A 9,880-nucleotide genomic window follows, 5' to 3' on the forward strand; every position below is an offset into this window, starting at 1 on the left:
GATAAAACTACATAGGATTGTTAAGGTAATGACGGAACCCTAGTGCTTTTACAACTTTGATTTCCAAAAACTATTTTCTTTTCATTTTCTCTTCACTTGTAAGTGAGAGTGCTTAGGTTCAATTCTCGCCAAAGGAAAATTTGAACTATATTATTGCTAGCCTATTGTGAGGCTAAACCCAACCCCCTCCCCATATTATTGCTAGCACATTGAGCTTGATTATCATTTCGTTCGTGAACGGTGAAGCTTGGTTCCCACGAGGTACAGTTTATTCCATCCACTGATCAACCAGCGGATGTTCTCACCAAGGGTCTTCCGACTTTGGGGTTCAACCCACTCTGGTCCAAACTTGTCACTCAACGACCACCAAGTTTGAGGGGCACTGTTAATATAGAGAATCTAGTTAGGATTCTGTTTGGCTAGGTTATGTACATCCATGCGGGCTTAAGTTTACTTCTACACCAAGTCACTTGACTTGTATATATTTGTACCTTGTGTTATCAATCAAATCAGTACAGTTATAATTACAGTTTAACTATCGGGTTTTGAAGCCGCCTTAAACCCATAATGTAAAACAAACTGCGGGATCTCCCATAACATAAAAGCTTATGAACCAAATACTTTGGAAAACAAAGTTATTACATTCTTGCAGAATGAGATTTGCAGGTAGAGAACACAACTTTTAAAATCCAATCCAATCCAATCTTTGAAAGAAAAAGGATTTCTCAGGCAATACCGTGGAGGTCACAGAACTGCTCAAAGGGAAAGGGAGGGTCTGAGAAAGTGTCGTTGAGGATAGCCAATGTCGTTAGCTTGTTTGCAGCTTCTGTGGCATGGACTCCATCCCAGCTCACATAGTTGTAAGGGTCACTACAAGCAGTTGCAGTCACAGGTTTCCCATTGATCACCTTTGTATTTCCACAAAAAACTTGGGGGTCAAAATTATAGGTACCACCACCATGCCCACAACATGATTTTGTACCATACTTCAAACCTGTTTCAAAACAAAGTAAAACTAAACTTACAACATAAAAACATAAAATATACTTGATGACATGAAAAATTCTCGTCGGCCACATTATTTGACATGATATGTTATCAGGAAATGTTCTCTTGCTAGACTACGTGACAATTAGTAGATTGATTGTACACCACATATTAGTTTGACTTGTTTTTTAATGTGTGATCCAGATTTACAGTCTGACAATATAAGTATTTGTCCATCAATTTAAGTATGGCGAAAGAAAAAAAAAAAAAAAACATTTCTCTAATGATATAAAACCTAATTAAATGGTAAAACCTTGGTTGGGAGCCAGGGGCAGAGTCACCTTGTGATTAGAGTGGTCATTTGACCCTTGTGAAATTGTAATGATCCTCACTAAAATAGTGTGTATTGTTGTAAAATCGACTGTGGGTGCAGTGGAATAAATGAAACAAGACACAAAATTTACGAGGTTCCTCTACAGTCAGTGTGACTGGAGTACGTCCTCGGGGCAGCAGTGGTGCTTTCATTATAATTTGAAATAATAGGAGTACAAAGATAACTCTCTCTATTATCTCCTCTCATCTTCCTCTATTTTCTCTCTTCCTCTTCCTTCTCTCTCTTCCTCTTCCTTCCTTCCTCTCTTTCCTTCCCGTGAACTCCTCCCATTCATCTATCTATTCTTCCTTTATATAAACAAAAGAAAGCACTATTCACTTTACAAATTTTCCACAAATGAATAGTGAAAATACTGTGCATAAATAGTAACAAACTATTCATGTGGACCATCCACATAATATTTACAACACTCCCCCTTGGATGGCCACAAGTCTTGGATTGACTCGTTAAAATCTTGATCTGTCTTGGATGCTCCCCCTGATGAGTATCTCCCCCTGATTTCAAATCATTTAGGTTGATCGTTGATTGTTCTGCTTTAGTCTCTTAGTAAGAAGAGTTGCTAAAAGAGTTGCTTTACTTATTGTTAACTTTCCACAGCCTTTTTCTTGAACTGGGTTGTAGGACTTTCTGCTAGACTAGCATCGAAGATCGGAATTTACTCCTTTTATCTGGAGCGGAATTTGATTCAAAAGTGGTGGACACTTGATCTTGAATCGGACTTGTGATTTCTTCAAGGACTTCGGGGCTTGATCTTGAATGAAATTGTACCGTGAAGAGCTTCTTCGACTTTGTCGGGGATGAATCAGCACGTGTTGGTTGCGCTTGTCTCCACATGCTCCAATGTATCATTTTCACTTTCCTTACTTGCTCCCCTTGCTTAAGTAGTATTTTCACTGCTTTCCCCCCCCATGCATATGTGGCATCTTCTCTTGTAGGATTTGTCCCCTGGTGCAGAAGTGGAATGCAAACCCTTGCATTTGGATGGTTCATCACTTCTTGGTGACTGGAGACTCAACTCCAACCGTTGAAGATGACTACTTGAGAGCAATACTAGGTAAGCAATCAGGAAAGGTTCCAGGCAATCGGTTCCTTACCGGGAGTTTGAGTGGAGGTTCCGACATATTGCTTTCCTTATCCTTGTCTTTGCAGGCAAGAACATGGACAAAGGAAAGGACAGGGAGATTGCATGATATGAGATAATCTTGCTCTGGTCCCTGAAGATATGTGATAATCTTGCTCTGGTGTGACATGTTTGAAGATGTATTCTCGGAGAGGAAGAAAACTGAGTATTTCGAGATGCTATGTTGAAGATGCATTCTCGGAGATGAGGAAGAGTTAGGTATTCTTGCAGTGTTGCGAGTCTGCCTTGTTATGGAGAACAGATGTCGACATATATAGAGATTTCTCAATAGCAAGTGGTGGTGCTGTGCTTTTACTCTTGTCAGCAACTGTGGTGTAAATAGAACAGTAAGATTTACGCGTTTTCAACTTTGTCAGAGATCTTTGACAAAGTTGCACGCGATATCTGAAAAGCTGAGATTACGTCTGAAAAATGCCAACGAATTTTATTCAGGAAAATCTGGCTTTTGAAATTCGGAGAGCGGTGCCTCATCGATCTTTGAACAAGTGGCTCTGCTGCCTCTTCTTTTATAGAGACATCAATTGTGTTCAAGAGTATGCTCAGAAAGTTGCTGCTTGTAGAAATTTCCCCTATCTTGCACCTTTGAAATTTTATTTGACCTCTGTTTTTCCTTCATCATTTCTGAAAAATGACTTGCCCATCTAACATTTGCTTAGATTTGAGTCTTAGGAGTGATACAGACGAGCAGCGTCAGGATAATATATGGCGCCCGTCCTTCTTATCTTCTAATGGTCCTCTTACGGTTGGGGACTCTATGATGAAGAATAACATAACCGCTACTGTGGTAGCTAGGAATCTTCTCACTCCAAGGGATAACAAGATCCTTTCAGAACGGTCTGAAGAGTCGGCCGTTCAAGACTCATTGGCTCTCAGTGTTCAGTGTGCTGGCTCTGTGTCCAATATGGGTCAACGCCTACTTGCTCAAACTCGCCAAGTTGAATCATTGATGGCGGAAGTGGCAAGTCTTAAACAAGAGATCAGAGGGCTTAAGCACGAGAATAGGGTGTTACACGTGCTTGCAAATAGTTACTCTACGAGCATGAAAAGAAAGCTCGTCCAACTGCAGGAATCCGAAAGTCGGATTCAAAGTGATCACCAGAGGTTCGTTGCTAGATTCCGAAAGCAACTGATGCCTTCCCCTTCTGGTGTTTTGCTAAGTACTGGGGTGCCACATGATCAATCTCCAGTGCCTCCCCCTTCTGGGGTACTTCCGAGTACTGAGGCTTCACATGAGCAACCTTTGTGAAGGCTCCATCCTGTTTGTTTGTTTTAACTCATGTGTATGTATATATCTGTAATTTCTTGGAGATATTAATAAATAAGCTTTATTTCATTCAATGTATTGTGCCAAATACAATAAAGCATATACTTCACTAAGATGTGGTACTTCTGGACCAAATATTAATTTATCTTTACCCTCACGAAGATAAATGATTATTCTTAGTGTCTTCATCATATGAGTATTCAACTCATAATCTTCAAACCATATGGTTCTTTTAATATCATAAATATCATGGATAAGATTCGTGTTGGTAGATTGTTCGATCTGCAGCTCGAGACAATAATTCCTTCAACACTTTATAATTTTTTCTAGACTCTTCAGGAGTCCCAATTTAATATCATCAACTCTTCAAGAGTTATAATTTAATGTTATTGACTCTTGCAAGAGATTTTAGTATGTTGCAACAATATCATAATGATAGTACTCACTAAGGCAATTTATATCATCCATTGGTATTGAGTACATATTTTATGTTTTACCCTTCAGAGGCTTACTTCAAGCAATTTAAATCCTTCAAGGGTTTTCTACACTTCATGACACATTTTCCTTTGGAATTTATACAGAGCAATTTGCTCCCATGTATACTTGAGGGATTTACTTATGGAAATATAATGTGGGCGACTCACAACCCTTCGTATATAATTCTCCATTCATATGAACTCGTTTACAACCTTGTGTCATATCATGTAAGTGTATTAAACTATATTACAAATGCCCATATATAACCTCCTTGGTTTAACATTCTTTGGCTATTTGTATTGTATTCAAATATATATAGGTTCATTTGCCCACGTTCTTACAAAATTTGTAATGGAATTGCCTTTCTCCATTTTGGCCAATAATTTTTCTTTTGTCGACGAACAAAAGAACGTGACTCAATATTAACACAGCTCATTGATGAATTTAGTAGCTACTTGTAAAAACCAAAATTACCATTGGTTATCATCAATCTGTGATCCCATATTCTCATGTGCATGCGCATGCATAAAAGCTTTTCATTTCTTTGGATATCCATTGCCTCTTCAAGGGCATGACGCTATCTCTTCCAGGATAGTCATAATTGAGAGAATGTGGATCATAACCTCCTCTTGAGTGTTATAGAGCTTGGATTTTAATCTCCACTTCCGGGAGTTAAGTCATTGGAACCTATATGTCTATTATGCTTCATGTATGAGACATCAACATTCCCATGTCTGTGGATTGTCCTATCTGGGACGTGTATCCATGCGGTGACTGTCATGCTTCTGGCATGCAACAGTTATGCTTCGGGAATGCAATAGTTCAGTAGTGCCATATTATTCTTCTTTCGAATAACTGAACCTTTTGAGTCTAAAAATCTGCCATGCTTCAGGCGTGCAACAGATAAATCATTTACTGTCTCATTATTTTATCCAACTGAGACATCAATTCTTGTAGGCACATTTGCAGTAAGTATATATGATTTCATCACTTTCGTTGCATCATTCAATTATTCATATTTCATTTTCTCATTGATTGCTTCGTGAATCAAAATAAGACAAATTCTCTTCGTTCTTCTGGAACGGTCTTTTCTCATCATTCTTTTGGAATGATATTTTCTCATCGTTCTTCTGGAACGATATTATTTTCTCCCCCTAATGGCAGGAAAATTGTCTTATCAAAATGACAGTATGCAAACCATGCGGTAAACATATCCCCAATCAAGAATTCCAAATATTGAATGATAGATGGTATTCAACATCAATGCCTAATCTGCAATGATGCCTCATTTCAGTACGTTGTGGTAGTCTTACAGGCACATAGACAACACAACAAAAAACTCGTAAATGTATAATGTTTAGTTGGTTCCCAAACCCGAGTTGTACTGAGAAATATTGATGGTTGATAACATATCTCAACCGAATTAATAATGCATCATGTAAAGTTTACATGTCCCCATGTAGAAAATTGGCAATTTCGTTTTCATGAGCAGAGCGCGGGAAATCAATTTCATTCGCTTAATAAAGGCTTCTGCTAAACCATTTTGAGTATGGACATAAGGAACTTCTGGTCCTTATTTAATAGTCTGTAAACTGAGACTCTTATGGCTTTTATTACAATTAAGTTAAGGCACTGCGGCACTTCAAACTAATGGTACTCATCTAGGAACATCATGTCCTGATCTTCAGGATCAATGGACTTCATGCCAGATCCTTTTGTATGATGGAACTTCGGGTCCAATCATTTTATATGATGAGGATCAAGAAACTGCAGGTTCTGATCTGATCAAGGAACTTCAGGTCCTGTATATACTCATAGTAACAAAAGATAAGTACAATAAATAAATTAAAGCAATAGACGGTAATTCCAGCCATAATGAATAAATTGCATTTAAGTAAATAAAGTTTGTGACAAGGGCTTTAATTCAGCACCATCAAAACTTAAAGCAATAGGCGGTAAAACCGTCCATGGTAAATAAATTGCTTTAAAGTAAATAAAGCTTGTGACAAGGGCTTTGATTCAGCACCATTCACATAAATATCAAAGCTTTAAAGCAAAGGGTAATAATTCTACCCACTATAAATAAATTGCTTTAAATAAATAGAACTTGTGACATGGGCTTTAAACCAACACCATGCACATAAATATGCCAAAACAGAAAATACAATGATTAAGTCCTCATGTTTTGCTTTTTCATTTTCTTGGTCTGCCACTTCTTTTGTTTCATCCCTTTTATTTTTATTATTATTTCACAGTTCGAAGTCATTTTGGTTACTCAGTAAATAATAGTAACAATAAGTTCCAATTGGTGTTCCTCCTCCGGTGAGTTTCGAAAAAGTCGAAACGGTTCCCATAAGTTTTGGAGTCAAGAGTGTCTGCAACTTATGAGAAGATCTAACCGTTAGTTTTAATTCAAAATTTAGTATGATATGGATAAGAGGATACCAAACAACTTTCGTGAAGAAACAATTTCGATTTGAGCTATCGAAATGGCGTTTTGGTACTCATAAGGTGGCTGCCCAGTTTTCTGCGGAAATTGGAAACTGGTTTGGTATTTCAGACATCTGCCACGATCGCACCGTTAACATTTTCTGAAATTTTGATATGTTGTAGATACTGAGCAGACGAACAACTTTCAAAAAGAAAGTATTTCAATCCGAGGTCCGCAAGTTAGAGTTCCGAGGCTATTTACATGGCTGTCAAATTCTTTACGAATTTTGAGTATGTACTCTTTTGCTTCTGCAAATGATGATATACAGTCATACAACAATATATATAGTTGCTTCAAGTAAATCAATTGTACTGAGATTTGAAGATGAAATGAAAATTGTTTCTTATCTGTGAGATTCCAGCTGAAGGAGGTGAACAGGATTTGTGGCGTTGTGCTTTCCACTGACATGAGAGCTTCTCGTGCTGATAACGTGTTGTAAAATCGACTGTGGGTGCAGTGGAATAAATGAAACAAGACACAAAATTTACGAGGTTCCTCTACAGTCAGTGTGACTGGAGTACGTCCTCGGGGCAGCAGTGGTGCTTTCATTATAATTTGAAATAATAGGAGTACAAAGATAACTCTCTCTATTATCTCCTCTCATCTTCCTCTATTTTCTCTCTTCCTCTTCCTTCTCTCTCTTCCTCTTCCTTCCTTCCTCTCTTTCCTTCCCGTGAACTCCTCCCATTCATCTATCTATTCTTCCTTTATATAAACAAAAGAAAGCACTATTCACTTTACAAATTTTCCACAAATGAATAGTGAAAATACTGTGCATAAATAGTAACAAACTATTCATGTGGACCATCCACATAATATTTACAACATGTATTATATTATAGTTTATTAATGATATGTTGTATTGTTATATATTGCCCTTTGTAGCCCACTAAACAACTTAATTCCTATTTGTTAGCTGACCGAAAAGGCCCAATATGGAAGAATTATTTCTTACATTTGTCTTCTTTCATTATTTAATGCATTTAAAATATTTAAAAAATTAAAGAAATTACACAAATTGAAAAAGTAATTAATCAATTAGCATTAAACTTTAAACTTATCCTCCATCATCAAAAATACTTTTAAACTTCTCCTATTCAAAGAATCAGGCATCTCCACCTCCAAGATAGCAAGCCTTCATTAGTTCATCTTTGGAATTCTTTTATGAATCAACAAATTAGTAGGTAATTCTCAACTCTTAGTTTACAATTTTCTTTTGATTTTTTTAATTATTGGTGAGAATTATTATTATTATTTATTAATAAAAAAAACATTGTAATTCATAGAGTTAGTGCCGAAAGAGTTTTTTCTACTATGAATATATTGGAAAGTGATTCGCGAAACCAAATAAAAGATATGTGGATGAATGACAACATGTTTTATGAATATTTACTAAGACTAAGAATTGTTATTTTTATATCAATTTTTCTTTATCGTTTAATATTATAGTTATTTAAAGTTGACCCCCTTCAAAGTTTTTCTGGCTACGCCATTGTTGGGAGCTATACCATGGGAAGTGGGATGCTTAAAGAGCTCAAGCAAAACAGAGGAGGTGTCCACATATACGAGGGAAGCATTTGGGAGGGAGCCTCTAGTTTGGCTAAGTGCCCCCTTCAACAAGTTGTTGTAGTCCACAACCGCTTTGTTGTAAGCAATTGAGCATCCAAATGCGTCGAGTTCTGAAGGAGGAAGCCCCGCCAAAAATGATGGATAACAACCCACTGGTGCCAGATTAAGAACCAGAAATGCACGCCCTCCTAATGTATAAAGCTCCTATAATTTTTGAAAACCAATATAAGCAAAGTTAGTTATTATTGTAACGATACAGTAATGTTTTCTTGCCGGACTAATAGTTACGCTGACATATTGTGAATTTGATTCATATATTTTAACGAAATCCAATTTCAGTCTTTGTAAAAATGATCTTTATATTATCAGACAATCTAATAAGAAACCATTTTCAAAACATTTTTTTGTTTCTCAAACGTTGCATGCAATATTTACTAAGGCATGCTTTGCATCTTCTCTAAAGTAGAAAAACTTTTCTACACCCATTGCATGAAACAACATATCTCACATTTACTATATCATGCGAGTAGCACATGACTCGCACATGACCATATATGGAATTAAGAACTGACTCACCTTGATGGTACCAGCAATTTGGGAGACCAGAGGAAGATATTGCTTCACTCCACCTACACTGATGGCTGCCAAATTGGAGGTGAAATCGTTTTGGCCAATATAGAATGTGTAGACTGATTTCCCAAAAATATCCAAGGAAGGAAGTCTCTTCAGTTCTAAGCAGCAACAATCAGAGTCAGGAACTAACAAAAACTCACATATATATGTTAATTAAGACAATTAGTCAAGACAATGTACTAATACGTATATGTTACCTTGTTGATCCGAGGAATGGTGAAACTCTTCAACTTGGGTCTTGAATACCTTCATTGATGGCCAGAGAGAATGGGCTGATTCCAGTGACAAACAATGAAGTGTTTGGCAAAAGCACAATGGATGCTAGTGTTGCATAGTTTGCCCAATGTTTATAATCAGATCCAATTGATTTCAGATATGGACTTATAAATGGTAACCCTAGAGCTTGAGCTGCCAAGTTCAACAAAAGCAAAGAATCAAGAAGCATATCTACCGTTAAGTAATTTTGCTTCTGACACAATCAGTTTAGCTTACCTAGGAGGTATACATATGTAAGTTAAGTCAATTAGTCAGAACAGCGTGTCATCTGTATGCCCCTAAGTTGAATCTCCTTCTCATAAATTAGTACAAGCTTGACTACCGCATGTATAAAAATATAACTTCACCTATGATGATTTAGATATTTTCTATATCTATATCCCTTAACATCTACATCATTGGTGATATAATTAGTGATATAAATATCCTACAGGGCCTAATAAAACAATCCAATTGACCTGTCAAATGTAGGGCCTCCCATATCCTACAGGATTAGGAAAATATCAAGCCAAATGACAATTGCTGAACAAGTACAAGTACTAAACATGCATGAAATCTGACCTCCTAATCAACAAAGTCCCCTGTTTGGCTGATAAAGTAGTGGAAGAACACCAAACTGAAGATTGTGTGAGTTCCCTAGAAAATCAA

The 9,880-nt window shown here is 36.9% G+C and overlaps 1 pseudogene; it reads right to left on the minus strand.

Annotated features, from left to right (window-relative positions):
- Positions 1 to 628: 628 nt before the first annotated feature.
- LOC126630813 (GDSL esterase/lipase At4g01130-like) lies at positions 629 to 9,416 on the minus strand (annotated as a pseudogene).
- Between the last annotated feature and the right edge of the window lie 464 nt (positions 9,417 to 9,880).

The sequence above is a fragment of the Malus sylvestris genome, chromosome 7, assembly GCF_916048215.2.
Source record: "Malus sylvestris chromosome 7, drMalSylv7.2, whole genome shotgun sequence".
Classification (NCBI taxonomy): domain Eukaryota; kingdom Viridiplantae; phylum Streptophyta; class Magnoliopsida; order Rosales; family Rosaceae; genus Malus; species Malus sylvestris.